Here is a 22,082-nt window from a genome sequence, read left to right as displayed (position 1 = left end):
GAGTGGCCGACCCCAACTTCCAGAAAGGATGTTCAAAGTTTTTTGGGCTTTGCTAACTTCTATAGGAAGTTTATTCGGGGGTTCAGCAGTGTGGCTGCCCCCCTGCATTCTCTCACCTCTTCCAAGTCTGTGTTCAGGTGGAACCCGGAAGCTGAAAGGGCCTTCAACCACCTGAAGGGGGCGTTCTCCACGGCTCCCATCCTGTCCGTTCCTGACCCAGCTCTGCAGTTTGTGGTGGAAGTCGACGCCTCTGATTTGGGTGTTGGGGCGGTCATTTCACAACGATCCGCCACTGATAACAGGCTCCACCCCTGCGCTTATCTCTCTAAAAGATTGTCACCTGCAGAGAAGAACTATGATATTGGTAACCGTGAGCTGCTGGCTATCAAGGTGGCGTTGGAGGAATGGCGCCATTGGTTGGAGGGGACGGACGTGCCATTTCTTATCTGGACTAATCACAAAAATTTGGAGTATCTGCGCTCAGCTAAGCGCCTCTACTCTCGTCAGGCCAGGTGGGCTCTATTTTTCACCCGCTTTAACTTTACCCTTTCCTACCGTCCTGGCTCTAAGAATGGGAAGCCGGATGCTCTCTCCAGGGTTTTCTCTCCTGACACCCCCTTGTCTGCACCTGAGACTATTTTGCCCAGTTCTTGTGTGGTAGGGGCCTTTCAGTGGGGGGTTGAGAAATTGGTCATGGAGGCCCTTAATGATTGTGAAATTCCGGATGGCGTTCCGCCAGACCGTCTGTTTGTCCCTCCTCACCTTCGTTCTCAGGTGATCCAGTGGGGGCCATGCTTCGAAGATGGCGTGCCATCCTGGGGTGAAGAGGACCCTGTTTGTGGTGAAACAGCGCTTTTGGTGGCCAGCCATGGAAAGGGACGTTACTGAATATGTGGCCGCATGTCCAGTGTGTGCGGCCTGTAAAGTCTCCAATAAGGCTCCCATGGGGAGTTGCGTCCGTTACCTGTTCCCAGAAGACCCTGGTCGGACATCGCCCTGGATTTTGTAACAGGTTTGCCCCTGTCTAATGGTAACACGGTGGTTCTCACCGTTGTGGATAGATTCTCCAAGATGGTGCATTTTATTCCACTGCCTAAATTGCCCTCGGCTAAGGAGACAGCGGAGGCGCTACTGACTCATGTGTTTCGTCTGCATGGTTTCCCCAGAGACGTGGTCTCCGATAGGGGGCCTCAGTTCATTGCCAGTTTTGGAAAGCTTTTTGTTCCCTTGTTGGTGCTTCTGTCAGTCTGTCCTCTGGTTTTCACCCGCAGACCAATGGCCAAAACGGAGAGGCTGAACCAGGTCCTGGAGGTGGGTCTCCGTGTGCTGGCCTCCCAGAATCCCGCCTCTTGGAGCCATCATCTGTTGTGGGTGGAGTTTGCTCATAACTCTCTGCCCAGTGCTTCTTCTGGGCTTTCACCTTTCCATGTTGTGTATGGTTATCAGCCCCCCTTGTTTCCTTCCTTGGAGAAGGAGGTGGGCGTGCCTTCGGCCCCTGGCTCTCATCCATCGATGCAAAAGGACTTGGTTCCGAGCTAGACAGGCCCTATTGAAGGCGTCGGGCCGTTACAAGACCTCGGCGGATGCCCATAGGAGCCCAGCCCCCGTTTACCATCCTGACCAGAGGGTTTGGCTGTCTGCTAAACATCTCCCTCTGCGGATTGAGAGTCGCAAGTTGGCACCCAGGTTTGTAGGTCCATTCCCTATATCAAAGGTTATTAATCCTGTTTCTGTTCGCCTGAAGTTACCAAGGTCTATGAGGATCCATCCCACTTTCCACGTCACCCAAATCAAACCTGTGAAGGAGAGCCATCTGGTCCCGCCCACCGAACCTCCTCCGCCGCCACGGATGATTGATGGGGATCCGGCTTACACGGTCCGACGTTTGATGGCAGCTCATCGCCGGGGGAGAGGTTTCCAATACCTTGTGGACTGGGAGGGTTATGGACCTGAAGAGCGTTCCTGGGTGCCAGCGTCTCGCATTCTGGATCCGGACCTGATTCGACAGTTTCATCAGAGCCATCCTGATGTCCCTGGTCCGTCTGGTGCCGTCCCTAGGGGGTGGGGTACTGTCACACCTGCTGCCAGACGCTAGTCTGGTTTTGTCTGTCCTTTGTGTTGTTGTTTGTCACTTCCTGTTTTATTTTGTTAAGTTTTCCCTCATGTGTCTTGTCTGTCGTCTTTACTTCCTGTTCTCTGTTCATCCTGACCTCTGTCTTGATTACCTGTCTCCGCCCTGATTTGCTCCACCTGTGTCTAGTTGTCTTCCCTCCCTTTTGTGTATTTAAACCCTGTCTCTTCCTATGTCAGGCGCCAGTTTGTAACTCTAGTAGTTCAGACCAGCATTCTTGACCTCGTTTGTTCGTTTGCCTGCCTGTTTTTGACCTGTTTTGGATTCCTCGGTTTTTTGTCTTCTGCCTGCTCCCTGTCGGTTTTGTCTGCCTCATCTGAAACCTGGTTTTGACCTTCTCGCCCTGACCTACCGGTACGTGAGTTTTAGCCTTGTCCTTATGTCCTGTTGCATGAGTTTTGCCTACCTGTGTATGACTGTTTCCATCCCTGACCTCCCTTGCTTTTCCCTAGTTGGGAAAAACCCCCCTAACACCACTCGGGGAGACAGGCTGTCGCCCTCGATCTGGAGGACGAATCAGAGGAGGATATCACCAACTATTATCCTCAAGATTCTGTCATTGATCATTATTTTTCACCTGTGTGTGATAAATAAACCTTTTGAACTATATTTTTGGCGTTTGAGTTCTGCATTTGGATTCTGTGTTTGTACTAGCACCATTACAAACATTGTCTTATTTTAATCATACTTATTGATTACAATACATATAGCAGTTTCAATTCAACTCAATAAATCAACTCAAATCATCATGTCAGTATTACATTATATCTAATCACTGTTTTTACCCTGGATCATATGTTCCCACTTCTATGCCTATATCAGCCTGAGGAGCCCTAACCTCAACCTAACTTGACAAAGAGTAATAATCTGATTATGAGAAATCAGACCTACATAACATACCTGGTTTTCTTCCTAATACTGTGATGTCTTCCTGCATGTATACAGGTTAATCTGATTTATTTAATTCTTTTATGTGCATGTGTAAAAAACAATTAAATAGTAGAAAACAGAAGTTACGTAGTCAAACATGAGTGGACGAAAACAGGAAGTTTGAGTCTACCATCACCAGTGGCGTCACTAGGCCTATTTTAGGGGGGCTGAAGCCCCCCCTAAAATATTCTTAAGCCCCCTTAAATGATTTGGTGCTATTTATTTATTTATTTATTTATTTATTTATTTATTATTTTACAAAAAAGTTCCAGCAAATTCAATATTATGTGGCCAGAATATGAGTTTAAAGAAATAATCATATAACCTGTCATTATTAACTTAAATATGGTCATAAATCTGTCAGTTTCCCTTCACTTCATAATGTAAGGTGAGAGTCCCTTCAGCGCGTCATTATCCAGTCCATTCCACTTGTTCATATACAGTACGCCCACATCACTGAAAATCCAGTCCACATTTTGCCTGCAACCGTCGCTTGTGCTCGGTCTACACAAGAGGGTATGCACGTGACGGCACCACTAGTGGAAGTCACTGCGGTTACGCCCACTGAGTGGCAGAAAGAGGGAGACAAGTAGCGCTTGGCTTGAATACTGCGAAACTTTAGAACAATCTAAAAAATGGGGAGGAGCTGTTGTGCCATTGATTGCACAAATAGGTTTAAAAAGCACTCGGAGCAATCTTTTTACTGGCTACCTAAAGCCAAAGACAGAAGAAGCAGATGGATTGCTGCAATTCATAGAAATAACTGGAATCCAGACAACAAAACCTGGATTTGTGGTTGCCATTTCGTGTCAGGTAACGTTAATTTGTGCTGTGTTCTTGCGTAAAATCATACCTTAAATTACATATCGTTTTGGCTAACGTTACTTCTTAGTAAAGCTCTTAATGTTAGCATCTGTCATTTAGTTCTACATTCATAACTGAAACGTTTTTGTCTTCAGTTGTGTGATTCTGAACCTTGTGCTCTACATGATTTGTGAACTAGCTTAAACTGAGGCTAACCTAGTTTTCCAAATAAGGGGGTACTCTAGCACAAAGCTGTTGTAGCTGTGTTGTATCAAGTATTTGATGTTAACTCTACTTAAATATCCAAAGTGCCAGTAGATCAGACACTCACTTGGGTCAATACTAAGGGTTAAACTACAGTAAATCAGTAGTGAACTGTGAGCACTACTGCTGGGGCCTTTACCTTGGCAATCACTGCCAAGAAAAATATGTCTGCACTGACATAAAACCTCAAAAACAATAGTATGTTGAATTAAAAGCACTCACCAGCTGTAATCCTCTAATTAATGATGACGAGTAGTTAACAACTCTTTGGCTTTTGTATGCTTTCAGGCTTTGCATTGTGGATTTCCTGGCGTTGAAATCAGCTCATATAAATGTCAGGATACGTGATTTCCGGCCACATATCAATGTTCGTAGACCACTTGTTGTTTGGTAGTTGTATGGATCCACGTCCAGATCCAATTATCTTTAATTTCATGTTTTATTCCACATTTTTCCCGGTCTCGCTTGTGTTACTGCTATGCTCCGCCATGTTGAGCCAGTTTGTTTTTTCCCACTCAGTCTGACTTAGAGGGGCGTGGTCCAGGGGGGAAGTGACGTATCTGCATTCCCTCTATTGTAGCACACATACCTCTTTTCCACCAAACTAGTTCCAGGGCTGGTTCAGAGCCGGTGCCGCTCACTTAGCACTTCTTTGTGTTTTCCACCACCCAAGCACCTGCAAAAACCGGTTCAGGTAGGCACCAACTTAGAGCTGGGCTAAACTGGGGCCAGACAGCCAGCTGAAAAGAATCCCACATTTGGACCTGCTGGACTGGGTTTAGGGGACAGAGGCCGGTGAATCTGACTACCAGTGCACTGAACTGGGACACAGCAGACATGGACTGGAGGCTTTAGATTGTGGACGAGTCTGTTGTTCAAACAGGGCAAAGGATACTGGTAAGTTTGTTTCTTAAACGTATTGTTAATAGCTCACAAAAAGTTGACTTTAGAGATTAAAGTGAGCTACAAACGTTACGGATGTTAAATCGCTAGCTGTTGGTATGCTAACAACAAGCTAACAATAACATTTCTGTGTTTTCTCCGAAACGCTGTTTCCTCAGTGGGTTGATAAAAGGCAGAACTGAACCCAGTAGTTAACTGAACCGTGTTCCAGTAGACAGGGTTATTGTTCTAAAAGTAGTTAACTGAACCGTGTTCCAGTAGACAGGGTTATTGCCCACATTATGGAGAACATGTCAAATTACAGCACGGTTTCTTTGTTTTGTTCTTTACAGTTGTTGTCCATGGACGAGGAGGCAGATTCACAGCAACACCACCTGGATTTTTCTTCCCTTTTGTAAAGTTTTTGAAGCTTTTTTTTTTTTTTTTTTTACTTGAAGGCCAATTTGTATTTTTTACTTAAGTGTTAATAAACCCATTTGAAATGCATAAAGTTCATTTTGTCCATGTTTTCCCGTGCCTCACATTAACTTGGGTAACAATACTGCTCTGCTGACCTCACTAATTATCTGTTTACAGACTATTCTTACATTATGTTTGTACTTTTGTCATATAGAACCCCATATTTGTGTTTTTCGCCTGTGGATTACAATATAGGTTTGTAAGCACAAGAGCAGCGCTTGCTTCTGGGTGAGCGTCTCCCGCACCAGACCCAGTCACGTGATCACGTTTTATGATGGCGTAATGACATGGCTCTGACTTGGCTCCGATTAGCTCTTAGCATAATGGAAAAGCAAACCGGTTCTTTGGAGGCACCAGGTTGGAACCAGTTAAGCAGTGGCTCTAACACTGGCCCCGAACTAGCACCAGGGGCCTCATGTATAAAGCGTGCGTACGCACAAAAACCTGGTGTACACCCTTTTCCACGCTCAACGTTCAGGATGTATAAAGACTGAAATGATCGTGGAATGGTGCGGGTCCTTCAAGGCCAAGTCCATAGCTGGCGTACACATGTTTCTAGCGCTTTGGAACCTTTGGCGATACTTAGAGGTGACACTGAGAAACTGTTAATAATGTGAAAAAGGACATTCCTCCGATTGATGGGCACATCAGAGATACACAGAAGAACAATGAACACACCGGCACGTCATCCTACTGCTAGAGCAGCACATCCACCACCAGAACCAGAACCAATTAGACCCTGTATCCATCAATGCCAATCCTGCCCGGGTGGACATTAAGCAACAACCATATAAAGAGACAAGGACACAGAATTCACTGGTTGATAAATGCATTTAATGTAGTGTTCATGTCTGTGAGAACATTTATTAGTCGTCCAGTCGCTCATTGACTCCGCCGATTGTCCCTCACGATGTCCTAATATGACTCGGGTCAGCACAGACCCATGCCGGTGTTCTGGACACCGGCCGGACGGGCATCAGCAGTGGGCTGTGGCGGACCGGAGGACCGGCTAACGCCGTGGAGCAACAAAAGCCTCTGTGACAGGAGGATGATACTGCGTCGGACCGTCTGCTGTCTCATTGTTGGAAAATAATAATTTGAGTGATTAAACATGAGTCAAAGTCTATGATTCCTCTTTGATATTCTGACATGATTACGCATGAACCTTATCTTGTTTGGCTGTGATCAGACTATTATATGACCCGTAGAATAAACTACTGTGTGAGTTACACTAATACTAAATATATATTTACTTGGGGGTGATCTGCGTCAGCCCTGTGAGAACAGTGTCCACCCACAATATCGTCAACTTTCTGCTCAGTCTCAGTTCGTCCTCTTTTCTCCTTCCGCCTGTTTCGGCCTCCGCTTCACGGTCCACCTTGACATCATCGTCTGATCCCGCAGACAGGGGATCCCAGAGGGAATCCCCCTGTAGACCCCGTTTATACTAATTTGCATATTTAAATGTGGGCGTGGAGAGGGAGGAGTCAGGTACTACAACATATGCACTCAATTCCATGCTGATTGGGATGAATAAAAGAAGTGTACTTGGATTCGGGCGTATGCTCAGTTTTATACATCTGGATTTTTTTGTGCGTTCGGACTTTTCTGGATTTGGGCGTACACCAGGTTTCAGTATGAAATCCACGCAAGTTTTTATACATGAGGCCCCAGGTTCTTTTTGGTGTAAAAGGGGTATGTATTGAGACATGAACTACCTTCCTCCATGTCATGGAAAGCACATAATTCCATATCATATTTACACAGTTCTACATTATATTTAGAAGGCATAGGCTTTTAGACATAACCCAAAAATGGTGAGACACAATATAATAGGCAGCTATGGTCAACTGAGCCTTCTCCTCAGTTTACATTCACTAATTTTGGAGAAAAGGTGATCATTGTTCATCCTTAATCTTTAATATTATACATCATAGGTTTAAGATGATGTTAGACTCTCATCTGGTCAAATGGCTGATACAGTGGTGGGATTGTATGTCAGTGGAACTTGTACATAGATCATGGTTGGATTATCACACATTCTTGTTATATACTGTATGCTTTTATGAAAAATCTTTGGCTTGTCTAAGAAATTTAAAAGCTGGATTAAATTCAATAGCCTAATAATTCTGTGTCAAGAATGGATGTCAGATGCTTCTTGGGGGCTGAGCCCCCCCAAAGGTCAGATCCTAGAAACACCCCTGACCGTCACTATGTACATACAAAACTCTGAAAGAAATCTGATAATGGATTGAAATGACTAAACCAGGGTTTATCAATTATCGCATATCTTAAGGGCATGTAAACGCATCAGGATCTGATTATTACAATTCTCCGACTACGCCTATTATATTAGTTATTGGATTTTTATGGTCATGTAAACAGGTGTCAGTGATTAACCAGTTCTCCAGTACATCTGTCCAAAGAGGAGATTTTGCTACATTCAAGAGTCACCTTAGAGACATGTCACACAATATAGACTAAGTTAGAGACAACCCTTTTGAGAGAGACACAACGTATTTGGAGTGAGATCCTTTGCACTGACTCTCAATACCCATTGTGCAGTACTAGATGACCTGGAAATGACCTGTGTCAAATCACAAACAAGGAACAGGGGGTTGAGGATCATACACGAGTAGACAAATGGCATGAACAGATAGTGATTGGTGTGTTCCATCGATACGCTGTAAATTATGTAACATATCAATTTACACCTACATTCATCACAGCAGGGTTCCTCTCCAGAATATATAAGGTGAATCCAGAAGAGGAGAGGGATCTCACAGATTTTCTCTAACAATGGCTATTATTCTCTGTCTTGCAGTGTCCTTGAACATAATATCACACACATTCACCACCTGGACATTCAGCCTCTCCTCATACAGCTCTGACTTTACATGACTTTCCAAGTCATGTAATGGGTATGGGAGTTAGATAGTGGACTCAGTTAGACTCAGAATATGGGTAGGTTATACTCTAAAGACTTGTTTAGCCGATACTTAAGGTTAATTACCTTAACAGAACCGCATACACTCTAATGTCCCAGACTTTTCTGAATGTAAAAGTACCGAAGAGATGGAAATTACTCCTTTCATTTCCCAGACTTCTCCATGTTTATGATCACCATACAAACCCTGAATATCAATAATTAATGGTGCAATAAAAATTCAAAACTTATGCTGTTATTTCAGTCTATGAAGCAGACCTAATAATGTGCAAGTTGCAAAGAGTGAAACAAACAAACAAATTCAGTCATATAATGAAACCCCGACATTCACATGCATCATTCATGTTGTTTCCGAATGAAAAACCCGTACATGGCAGAAATTGACTCTCGTATGTACTCACACATACTTGTCATTTCACTCTTGAATGTACACTCACATACCACTGGCAGTGCTCCAAAACACACAAATACACAACACACCACATCATCTCTGTACCCTGGGCAGCTGTTGAGTCAGTCGGTGGGTTCGCTGGTCCATGGTAATAACACAGGGGCTGATGGGAAGGCAGTCTGAATGTTTAGTGGCTGCAGCAGAGGGCAATCCCAGCATGGCTCCGACTGCCAGCAGCACATCTACACACAAAACACACATATGCAGACACACAAATACACAATTACTGTCTACTACCCTTTCAGCCAGGCCTCTCGGTCTGCAGTGACTGGAAAAGGACTGTTCATTCTTATCAAGAGAATGGAGGAGGAGATGAGGGAGACAACGGCTTTGATGATCCCCAGAGGAGGTGAGGACGGAAGGCACATGGAGGAATTACAGAAATGGATAAGAGAAAACAGGAAATACAATACGCATGAGACTTCATTCATATTGCCTGGGATTAATAGCTATTATAGTAACATGTCTCTTCCATGGTCAATATTACCAGATCCGCGTAACAAGTCTCTACGTGGTGCATGGAAATAAAGCTGGGACAGTGCAAACATTATGAATGAACACAAGAACCGCCAACATTCCAATAACCCCCATATTTTAATCTCTTAACATCCACCACATCACTGGCATATTATGTTTCAGTCACATTTTAATACAGAAGCTACAAGAGTTAAAGAAGCCTAATAACCATATATATTGCACTTACACTTCTGGTGTATAAGCCTAAGGTCAGGTCAGACAAAATCCTAAAGAAGACTTAATAAAATGAGTTCAGAGTGGAGATGTATTAATTTTACAGTTATTTAATATTATTTTATTACATAACAGTGATCCGTGGCTTGAGGTTTTTTTCAACCCGCAGATCCCGCTCTTGTGGAATTTGACCCGCCCCAACCCACCCCACAAATAAAGTGCCATTTTTTTTTACCCACCCCAACCCGACCCGTCCCATGGGTAGCCTGCTGATCTATGCATCACTAGTACTAAGCTATCATGCAGTGTGACTGATAGAACTCAAATGCACAGTGCTGAAGGGAGAAACAGATTTATTAATAGAAAGAAAGAAAGAAAGAAAGAAAGAAAGAAAGAAAGAAAGAAAGAAAGAAAGAAAGGGAAAAAATAGAAAAACCTGATGCAGTAGTCAGAATCCGGTGGGAAAGAATGGTAGAAGTCCTGGTTATTGCAGGTGATGAGGTGCAATGATCCAGCGCTGTACAGCCGCAGAAAAGAACCTTATATACTCTCCTAATGAAAAAGGAGCTGAGACTGTGCAGCACGCAGCAGGTGGATGTGATGGGAGTCTGACTGATGAAGGAGGGGTCAGAGCATGCCAGAGTGGACTGTGACATAACCATCAAATAATATAAAATCTAACAGGCTATATATCGCTAAATATTTTGACCTGCATAGGAATTTATGATACTGTAGATATTTTTGTGTCTCTGCTCAATCAATGACCCAGCCCAACCCGCCCCCCGCAAATAAAGTTACATTTTTTTACCTGCCCCAACTTGACCCGCGGGTCCTGCCCAATGATCCGCGCATCACTATTACAGATACAAAAAACTTCAACAAAAAACAACATAATCATCATTTTAAATTATTAAATTACTGAATTGCTGAATGACATTAAGTAAAATTTCGAGACAAAATGTGTTAATGTTGACAGTATTCAAACCAAGCTCTTCCTATTTAATCATTTTAGAGGAAATAAAGTATTTCTTAATTAATCAAACAGTAGATAAATCAAACATCAGCAAAGAATTCAACACATTGTTGTAGAATAAAACATATTTTACTTCATGCGTGAAAGAAACAGAGCTCTCTTCCTCATACAGTACACTACTTGTCCAGTGCCAAATGACTGACATGAACAGTTATCTCTGGCCAGTGAACCAGACAGGATGTTTCCTTCCAGAGTTGTTTGAGAGTCAAACAGAACTGTAACAAGAATGAATATTGGATTCAAAAATTCCACAGCCCCAGTCACACTAATATGGATATTTACGCATATGTTTAAAAGTAAATATTTCAGTTCACTGAAATAATAATCAATAGAAAAACTATTTTAGGGAAACATCTTGACCTGAGAGATTGGGGCTGTTTAGGTTTAATGTGAATGAAATGTTTTAGGAAAACACTATGGGGGCGGTAAAATGTACCTTTTGATGGTCTAATGTTAATGCAAAACACATACGGTATAAAACAAAACTATATTATACAGCATAAAGTTGATTTAGACTCTGTGTGATTGGGGTTCAACATTCAGCTGGTCCAAGTCTTTGTCAAACAACGGAACCTTTCGAAATACTGTATTTTCCTTCTTGCATGTGGTGGCGCTGCATCACGAATCACTGAAGGAGAAGATAAGACAAAGAACTGGACAAGAAACCCAACTCATCTATTGGTTAATGCAGGGTAATTTCCATTTCCGCCGAATGAAAACAAAACATGGAGGTTGTGTTAACCCACAATGCCCTGTGTTGTGGTCCTCTTCTTGCATTTGGTTCAATTGAAGCAGACCGAACTTAACCCTCCAGATCCGGGTGCGTCTTTTTGGCACACTTTGCACTTCGTGTTAAAAAACTTTATATTATTTTTTAAAATTTAAATAAGGTTAGAATTCAAAAGTTCTTCATTTTTGCATGATCTTTAAAATTATGGCCACCAACTAAAATTTGCACATTGTAAACAAAAAAAAATTACAAGACTAGCATTTGTCTCCCAAGTGTGCCTAAAACGCACTGTTTCTTCCATTATAACCACTGTTTTTGATCCGTAAGCCAATAAGGCATAAATCATGCTTTTACTGGTATCTGGGCTTCATTTGAGAGGTGAGGGTCTAAATTAATTTATTAACAGTGTTTTTACCCTGTGACGTCACTTTTACCATATTTGGAAGAGGAAGAAATTGCATTTTTTTTTCCCATTAGATGGCAGTTTATTGTTCCCTGTTCCCCTCTTCACCAAGGCTCTGAGAGGGTGTTTTTATGTGTGTGTGGAGGTGTGCGAGTTCGTGTGCATGTGTGTGCATGTGGATGCACGTGCGTAAACATGCGTGGTGTGTACATTCTAAGACTTTTTGGCCTTATGCGTAAAAAGCGCAAGAAGCCTTCAAAGTGCACTGTTCAGTCACTCCATTTCATGTGTAGATTTTTTTAGGAAAGATCTAAATTCCTGTTTTACTTTATTATTACAAATCACACATTGCACACATGTGCAGAGGGCCCCATACACACAAGCATTCCACAGTACTGAGGTGGAACAATAGCGATCTTTTATCAGCACTTCAAAAACACATGAACAGAAGCAAAATCTGACTGTGTTTACAAACCTGTGGCTGCAGGTGGGTCTGAAGAGGGCCAGTTTAGAACAAATGGGCATTTCTGACTTTGCATCCCCTACCTGGCACGATGGAGCCAGATTTTAGCACGGAGGGGGTTCACGTGGGGGAGGGATGTCCAGGAGCAGGCAGATGCCATGCGCCTCTCCGCTGTTTTCTCATGGACACTGGGGTGACCGCTCTTTACCTGATCCATCTTATAACCGTGGCCCGATCAGGTGCCTGGAGGAAGTTTTCAATTTCTGTCTCACTGACGAACATGATGATGGACTTAGACCAACCCCTAGGGGAAAACGCTCCAACTGGAACCGAGAGTGACCCACCCCATGAGTGCGTATTTGGGCCTCTTCCTGCTGGCTGGGGTATACCGCCTCCATGACCAGGCAACCCGCAGCATGGAGGACAAACGGACAGGCCGGTCTGTGTTTGGCTCCACCATGCCCCTAGAGCCATTCGAACCCTCAACGCCACGAAAACCCTGTCTCGGAGTTGCAGCGCAGCCAAGCCTTGGAGAGGTGTGGCAGGTGGACAGGGTGACTCCCTCCGTATTCAACTGAAGCTATGACACTGCGTGGATGAAAAGCTGGCTCCTCACCCAGGCCGCTGCTCTTTCCTCTGGTTCGCTCAGAGGGTGTGTCCGGGTGTGCCGCTTCTGTGTGTGCCAAAGCCGCGGGAGGAAGTTATGAAGTTATCTTGCACATGGACAGACAACAGACAAACCAACACCGGCAAAAACAACCTCCTTGGCGGAGGTAGCAAACCCGGGGTGCCCAAGTCTCCTTCTCTGCAGCTACAGCTGCAATACACATGAAGCCTCAGTCATAAATGCTGTTATGTACGAACGCAGTATGAAACCCCCTTTCACACTAACGAATGAAACTACGTAAGACCTCATTGGTGGAGGTAACAACAACAAACCCGCAGTTCCCACTTGTCACTGTGTCCCGGCCCATTAGCGATTAGCACGCTGTCATCCCCTGGGCTATCATTATAAACAACAACAAACATCGGTAGCTCCCACCTGACACCACATCCCGGCCCTGTTAGTGATTAGTGCACTGTCATCCAGGGCGAAGATTTATAATAACAACAATCACCTAGATTGTAGGACCTTCACCTGTACAAGGGACAAGTATCATCCAACATCAGCTAAAACTGAACATCAAGGGTAGTTGTTCTGCCAGTTACCATTCCAAATGAACAAATTAGACATGGGTCCTATAATGAACTATGTTACATCCCACATATATTAGATTCAACTGACAAAATTCTGTGGCCAGTAGTAAAAAGGCACTCCTGAGGCAGACAAAGGGCAACCTAATAAACTGAACAAATATGCACCTATGTGACATAAACAACCACAATTACTGCTGAGTATGCTAACATCTCCGCTAGCTAGCAAGCATGTGGGCATTGTTCATAAAATGAGTTCGTAAACGGGTAGACACTGTTACAACCAATAGCAAATATCAAGAGGGCACAAATCCACTGAAATACAGAGTATAAAGCATTTATCTTAGCGATACTTTCAAGTGCAGCAGCAACAACGCCAAGTTTGCATCCATTTTGCATGCTTCTTTTTCTTTCAGCTCTCACCATTCTGCAAAAGTTTGTCTTGTTCCTCATTTGGGCACGCAGTTTTTTCTTCTTTGTCTTCCTCCATCCTCTGACAACAGCCACCTCTTCCTTTTCTCTACCGGCTGTGCTATGGAAAATGCCTGTGAAATGAATGTATGGCTGGCTCATGTTTACAGCTAGCCAGCTGTACCTGGCTGGGGGTGTGTTTGTGTCAAACTGCTGTAAATGGTGACGTTTCTTGTGAGAGATGGAGATCTAGGCCACCAGGATGGTGGCAGAGAAGTTGTAAGTGGCATATTCAGCACTAGAGACCCTAGTGGGAAGGGGGAGGGCTTCCATTTTCTCCCTAACAAGCCATTTAACCATTACAATTACTTTGAAGCTATTTAATTAAGGTAAAAAAAAAAAAAAAATTTGCACATTTCCGCTTTAACTTACTTAAATGCACTATGGGTACAGGGTGGCATTGAAAGGGCTGACAGGGCGGACTCTTCCTCTTGCAGTGTGAGTTTTCAACTTGCAGGGTTGACTAAAATGGGATGCAGTTGTGCAATGTGCATGGTGCAGGATTTCCTCCAGGTGATGCGAGCGGTAATAAAACTTCAGAGTTTTTCCAACTTGTGATCACTTCTCCAGAGAAATGTGCCATGACTTCAAAACCTCTGTCTGAAGTGATGCTGGTAATTCTGCTCTCCAGTTTGGCAAAAGAGTGCAGGTTTACTGCATGACTACATAAACCTAATGGCAGTCATTTAATCATCATGTTTTATAAAACAAAACAGTTAATAGTTGGTCTGTTTAGACACAGTGTTTTTAATCTCTCCCTTGTCACTACAGAGAAAAAAAGTCATCCACCAGCATCAGGTTGAAAAGTGGCACAGTCAGTGTGTCAGGTTATCCCCTCTTTCCATAAATGCATCTTCTGTAAATTTGTTCTGTATATTAAGCAAATTATTGTTACTTGTCTCTGCATTTTTTTGAAGATTGAGTGCAGGTTAGTATGCATTATAAAATCACTAAAAAATACAATTCAAATGATCTGAAATGATGCAATGGTTATAACCCTGTCTGTCAAACTGACAGTGAAGATGTCTGTTTTAGGGTGTACATATCTTAAAAAAAAAAAAAAAAAAAAAAAAAAAAGTACCATTCAACAATATTGTGTCTTCGCTTATTGGTTAACACAGTTTAAAGATCATAGTGGATCTACAAATGCAGAAAACATTTAGTAACAGGCATTATATTGTTACAATTGCAATAATTTTTCATTAGAAATTCTGGTTTCTCATTGTTCTTCAGGTTATTCACATTTTATTGTGACAGGATAGTTTGTGTATATCCTGTTTCTTTGTAATGGAAGAACTCTCCACTTTGTGGATAATAAAGGTAAACCTAACTAACACGACTGTCACAATAGCTTGTTTTCTTAGAGAACTTAGAATGACTTAGTATATTTTACTTGCACTTCTTGCAAACTCCCTACACACTTCCTTTCCTCTTTGAACTGGACATTTTTGCTTTCTGCTTTTGGAATCTGACTTAACATGACTGAAAAACTGGCACAGTCCAGGTAACCAGAATATACCTGGAAGCATTTTTGTATGATTCACTTTCAGGTATCTTTACCACTCTCCGAACAGACAGAATATAGATTGAAATGAAATGTTGGTTTGCATGAATTAACTAAGGTCAGTGTAAACTTCCTGACCTCTACTGTATTTCATTATTCTAAGGACCCAGTCTGGGTACATTCATATTGATTCTCGGATAGTTTGATAACACATACAAGTAACCTTTTCAAGCCTGAGGACAGAAGATAGGATTGAGGATTGAAGACAACATTCTGCATTCCACATCTCTGCAGCAAAAGTTCAGCTAGTTTATTACAGACTGAAATGTCTTCAGTCTCATAAATCATCATAATCAAATCCAAACATTGTGTTCAATGTTTTAACAGTGAACATCAAGAATGGTGACTGGATGAAACAAGGCAGTATATAGAAATCAGAATCTCCCTCAAGAGAGAGGGAAGTGTGGATGAAAATAAGAGGATGCCAAAGAGAAGCATAAAAAGAGAAAATGGGGGAGATGAAAGCAAGAAGAGGGGAAGGGAAGATCCTGCAGAGAAAATAGGACAAGAATGTGAAAATTTTTCACCTGTGAAAGAAATCATGGTGTTTGCGTGGACATGTATGGGGATGTGTGTAGTGGAATCACCATGCAACATCAACACATCCTTCAGGGCGAAAGCTGTATTGACAGGTGTCGTCCACAGGGGGCCTAATCTTGTCTGGATTTTTTGCCGTCGGCATTTGTACCTGTGTGTGCACATGTATGTGTTGTGTGATGTGTGGGCAACTGAGAGTAAGGATGAATTTGTGTGCATGCACTAAGGGTGTGGTCATGTAGATGTTTGTGTGTGACAGTGTGTGGTCGATCAGTTTGTGTATGTGTGTGATGCCCATGGCATTTCCCCCAGCCCCCACAGAGTGAACTTGTGTTTTTGATGTGCTGCAGAGTACTGGACAATAGTTAATTCTCTGTTTCATCTCTAAAATAACAAGCATGCTTCAACTGCAAAAACAACTCTTCCAACTTTTTAGGTTTGTTTACACCCAATTAATCCTCAAGGACATTTAGCTCATCTGAATTATTGACAATGTGATCATCAGACAATAAGAAATCCACAGGGGAGCAAAGTATTAATCGTTGGTATTCAGGGATTAATTAAACAGGTTTTGATCATCAGGTCTGACAGTGTAGGTGCTCCGCAATCCCACCTACCGATGCTCAGTTTGAGGTAACAGAGCCTGACGAAGCTCGGCAGGAGGAAAGACTGTGGCTCCCCGTGGCTTTGATTGCCTCTTTTCGTTTGATCGAATTGAACTGAAATGACAGATTTAAATGACAGACACAGAGGAGCTCAGAATGGGGGAAAACACAGGCTGAATGAAGCAACAAGACTTAGAACATCCAACTTGAGCTAAATTCACCAAAACACAAGAAACAAAGTGTGCATGTTGGATGAAGATGGTGTCATTTTAATTTTTACATCACAATTTGGAGTAGGTGTAGATTTTTGACAAATGACAATACAAAAGTAGTTATTATTGTTATTATTGTTACTGTCAATATAGCCACCAGTGTTTGTGGTGTTATAGTTCTGCAGAAGTTCATTTCCAAGATAAATATAACTGCATGTAATTGTAATGTAGCAGGCTAATAAGGTCCAGAAACTTAGGTTATTGTTGAGTAAAAACATTTAGTGGCAGGAATGATTTGATGTAACAAAATAAATAGGTAAATACAATAATGACTGTGTTTGATGAGTCCACACTCAAAAAAATATTTGTTGGACGAACGTAATAAAATTATGGAAACAATTTCCACCTAATTAAAATGCTTTCATTTAGCGAGACACAATTTTGTTGAACCAACTAATTGTAAGTATGATGAGTGAACATAAAGTATTTACGTTACCAGTACTTAATTGCAATGTATGGGTCCAACTTAATTTGTAAGTTATTTCAACATATTTACTAAGGAAGGATTTGACTTAACTGTCTTGGGTCACATTAATTTGTATAAAATGATTATGGACAACTTATTTTGACAGGGTAGGTACATCTTCATTTTTAAGTGGTGCAATAACACTAATTAATCATGCTGATTGATCAATACTAAACTAAGTTCAATCATCAGAATATAGCCTCGAGCCCTGTTCTTAGATCCTTAGAGATTGTCAACCCTTCCCTTCTGTCAAGGTTCCTTACTTTAAATTTCCCAGAGCAGTCAGGCTCCACAGGTGTGCTTAAGCTCTTCCACCAGTGTGGTTGAAGGTGCTATCAGCCAGAAAACCTGTTCTTAAAGCAGCCATTTTGAAACATCATGAGTCAATGTAGCCTTGCTCATTCTGGTGTGGGAATCCTTATCCTAAGTATTTGGCTTGATTATTCTCTAACAGATCTAAATTACGTTGGTGCTTTAATCCTAGGTTTGTAGTTAAGGTTAGAGCCGAGCTAGACTAAATCTGGTCCATTTGTTGTCAATACCCACTCCATAACCCGGACATTCTTTCATCTACAGACTGACAACAGTCCAGGTTTTTATGTTATCCCTTGTATTAGTTGTAATCTGTGTTAAATAAATTGTTCTTTCCCTTCAGCACCGTGCATGTGAGTCCTCTCATTTCCACTCTTTGTGACAGAATGGAACAGCCATACCTGGACTCAGCCGGTGCTGAAGCGAACTGTTTTTCGTTTCTCTGCGTTTGAGTATTTATCCCTGGTTTCGTTCGCCTCTTCTTAGTTTCCCTTTGAACTATCGCTCTGTGCTTCCTGGTCCCTTACCCGGCTTTTCCGAGGCTTCCCTTCGTCTCTGCTCTTGTCCTCAGCACCAGCGGCTCTGCGTTCTCCAGGCTGATTGGTTCGTGTGATCTCGGAGCCGTCGGGTGAACACCCTGTTTTTTTCTCCCAGTGGATCTCGGTCTTCCGTTAGTTTCTTGCCTCGTGTTATCAGCGTTCCCATGTCATGTGGCTCTCCTCCTGTGTCCTCTCCCGTGTGTGTCCATTGATTTGGTGAATTCATTTGTTTTGGTCTGTCTGTCCATGTGTTTTTCCCGTGTGTGTATTCCCTGTTTTTGTGTTTTTATTCCTTGTCTCGTTCGCCTTTTTCTGTTTTTCCTCTGTGCCGTCATTCAGTGCTTACAGATCCCTTCCCCGGCTTTCCGAGACTTACCTTTGTCTCCGTCCTTGTCCTCAGCACCAGCGGATCTGTGTCCTCTGTGCCGGTTGGTTTGGGAGGTCCCGGAGCCGTCGGGTGCACACCCCGTTTTTTTCTCCCAGTGCGTCTCTGTCTCCCATCCGTTTCCTGCCTCGTGCTTCCAGTGTCCTATACTGTGTGCAGACCTGGGCATTTGTGGGGTTCTTCTCTCGTGTCTTTTCCTTCGTGTGTCTGTTGGTTTCAGTGAGTTCGTTAGTTCTGATCTGCCTGTCCATATGTTAGTTTGTTTGTTCTGCTTGTTTTATTCGTCCCTCCCTGTCTCTCTCCATCCATGTGTGTATTTCTCTGTGTGTGTGCATTTCCCAGTCAGTGTGAGTATTTCTCAGTTTGTGTGTGTTTGTTTGTTTGTTTGTTTGTTTGTTTGTTTGTTTGTTTCCTGCGTTTTTTCAGCCCCTATATTCTGTGCTCTTTGGGGTTTTTTGGCTTGTAGTCTTGTGATTTGTTTCCCGATCATGTGGTTTCTATTTTCATGTCTTGTCATTTCATGTCCTTTAGTCTGCCCCATTTTTTGGTTCTTCCTTCCCTCGTTCCATTATGTTCTCTGCCGTGGAACCTTTGTTCCTTGTGCCTCCAATCTGTCTGTCATTCCTCTTTGTCCTTCATTTCTGTTAGATTTTTTCCTGTTAGCCTGCTAGATTCTGTTTGTCTTTTCGCTGTTTGTCCTTCGGCTCTATTGCAGTTTCCTATTCTGTTCAGTTTCTCACTTCTGGTTAGTTCTTCTCTTCTCTTCAGTTCAGTTTTTGTCTTTAACTCATGTCTTCAGTCTTTGTCTTTTGTCTTTCTCTTCAGTCTTTCTCTTCAGTCTCTGTCTACAGTCTTTGTCTTCAGCCCTTGTCTTTAACTCTTTCCTTGCAGTTCAATTCTTTTTCCCTGCAGTTCAACTCTTTTTCTCTGCTGTTCAGCTTTTTTCTTTGCAGTTCAGCTCTTTATCTCTGCAGTTCAGCTCTTTATCTGCAGTCCATTTCTTCAGTTCTCCTCTTGAGTTCAATTCGTCTCCACAGCTCATCTCTTTAGTTCTTCACTTCTGTCCAGGTCCTCTCCACAGCTCATCTCTTCCATTCTTCACTTCTGTCCAGGTCTTCTCCACAGCTCATCTCTTCAGTTCTTCGGTTCTGTTCAGGTCTTCTCCAAAGTTCTTCTCTTCACTTTGGCCCTTCTCTTTTCTTCAGTACAGTTCTTCTCCTCAGATCAGTTTCTCCTCAGTTAAGCTCTTCAGTTCTTCCCCTTTGTATTCTTCAGTCCAATTTCATCTTTCTCTTCAGTTCAGTACAACAGATGTGTCCCTCTGTCTGCCCGTGTCCCTCTGTCTGGCCTCAATCCCCCTTTCCTTAGTACCACCCGGAGGTTAGTACACTGTCCGGTAGTGTCCCCCCTCGAAGTCCAGTTCCGTCCGGCAGATTCCCTGAAATCCGGTTCCATCTGGCAGCATTCCTGAAGTCCGGTTCCATCCAGCAGCATTCCTGAAGTCCGGTTCCATCTGGCAGATTCCCTGAAGTCCGGTTCCATCTGGCACGTTCCCCTGTCTTAGTCTCACCCCTCGTGTTTCCCCTGTCTTGGTCTTGCCCCTTGCGTTTCCCCCGTCTCGGTCTCGCCTCTCATGTTCCCCTGTCTCGGTCTCACTCTTCGTGTTCCCCCATCCCGGTCTCCTCCTTTGCATGCATCCCATGTTTTTTTTTCCCCTGTCTCACAGTCTGTAGTCCTGTCAGTCCTGACTCAGTCAGTCAGAGTCATGGGTCCAGCCACAGTCCAGCTTTAGTTGATGTCTGTAGTCCAGTCATAGTCCGGTCTGCCTTGTCTCAGTCAGAGTCATGGGTCCAGCCATAATCCAGTTCCAGATAACGTCTGTAGCCCAGCTATAGTTCTGTCTGCCACAGCCCTGCAGATCCAAGAACCAGGGGATTTTTCTACATCCTGTTCCTGAGGATTTTCCATGGCCTGTACCAGAGGTTTTCCATGGCCTGGTCTGGGGGGTTTCCACGTCCCAGTCCAGAGGGGTTTCCTGATCCTGGTCCAGAGGTTTTTCCACATCCTGGCCCGGAGGTCTACCCTGAGGCTCGTTAGCCGTCTGTCCTGAGGGTCTTCAGCCCGTCTACCCGGTGGCTCTTCACACCGTTCCACCGGGAGGCTCTTCAGCCTGTCTGCCCAGAGGCTCTTCTCGCTGTTCCATCAGGAGACTCTTCTGTCGTCTGCCCTGAGGTTCTGCAGCCCGTCTACCCGGAGGCTCTTCACGCCATTCCACCGGGAGGCTCTTCAGCCATTTGCCCTGAGGCTTTACATGCCGTTCCGCCGGGAGGCTTTCCACGCTGTTCTGCCGGGAGGTTTTCCATGCTCCGTTGCCAGGATGCCCTGTTGCCAGGATGCCCCATTGCTTGGATGCCCTCTATGCCCCAGGATGCCCCATTGCCAGGATGCCCCAGTCTTTGTAGGGGCACTAGTCTCTGTGGGGTTTTTTTGCGTCTCTGGGGATGTCAGGGGCCGTCCCTTGAGGGGGGGGGTCCTGTCACAGTTTGTGCCTGTGTGGCCGCTGGCTCCTCCCTCTCCACTTAGTCCATGATTGGACCCACCTGCTGTGCGCTGCACGGCTGCAGCCCAACACCGTTCAGCCTATTTAAGGCTTGGTGCTTCTGCTGTGCAGCGCTGGTCCATTTGTCATCACTACCCACTCGATAACCCAGACAGTCTATCATCTATGAACTGACAGTAATCCAGGTTTTTATGTTATCCCTCGTTTTAGTTTTAATTTGTGTTAAATAAATTGTTCTTTCCCTCCAGCACCATGCATGTGAGTCCTCTCATTTCCACTCCTTGTGACATAACCAGCAACTTATATAAAAAAGCGGAGTCGTTCACGTTACATTCATTAGCGCTGGATGAAAGCAACGACGTAAAAGACAATGCTCAGCTCCTCATTTTTATCCGAGGAATTAATGATACTTTTGAAATAACAGAGGAGTTTTTGACAATGGAGTCTCTGAAAGGGAAAACATGGGGAGAGGACTTGTATGACCGGGTGTCTGCTGTCATCGAAAATATGAAGCTCCCTTGGAGTAAACTTTTAAACGTCACCAAAGATGGATCTCCAAATTTAACGGGGAAAAATGTTGGCCTGCTGAGGAGAATCCAAAATAAAGTGAAAGATGAAAATCCCAACTAGGATGCTATTTTCCTTCACTGCATCATCCACCAGGAATCTCTATGTAAATCGGTATTACAGCTGAATCATGTTGTGAATCCTGTCGTAAAACTTGTCAAGTTTATACTTGCAACGGGACTTCAGCACCGTCAGTTCATCACGTTTCTTGAGGAAAGTGATGCAGATCACCAAGACCTACTTTATCACTCCCGTGTCCGCTGGTTAAGCTTGGGGAAAGTGTTGCAATGAGTGTGGAAGCTGGAGAAGGCTGACAAATTTCCTGAGTTGAGCAAGGAGAGCTGGCTTTGTGACTTTGCATTTGCTGTTGATATATTTTCACACATAAATGAGCTGAACGTG

Source organism: Sphaeramia orbicularis, chromosome 13 (assembly GCF_902148855.1).
Source record: "Sphaeramia orbicularis chromosome 13, fSphaOr1.1, whole genome shotgun sequence".
Lineage (NCBI taxonomy): Eukaryota > Metazoa > Chordata > Actinopteri > Kurtiformes > Apogonidae > Sphaeramia > Sphaeramia orbicularis.
The sequence above is the reverse complement of the archived record's forward strand: the minus strand, read 5'-3'. Positions refer to the sequence as shown.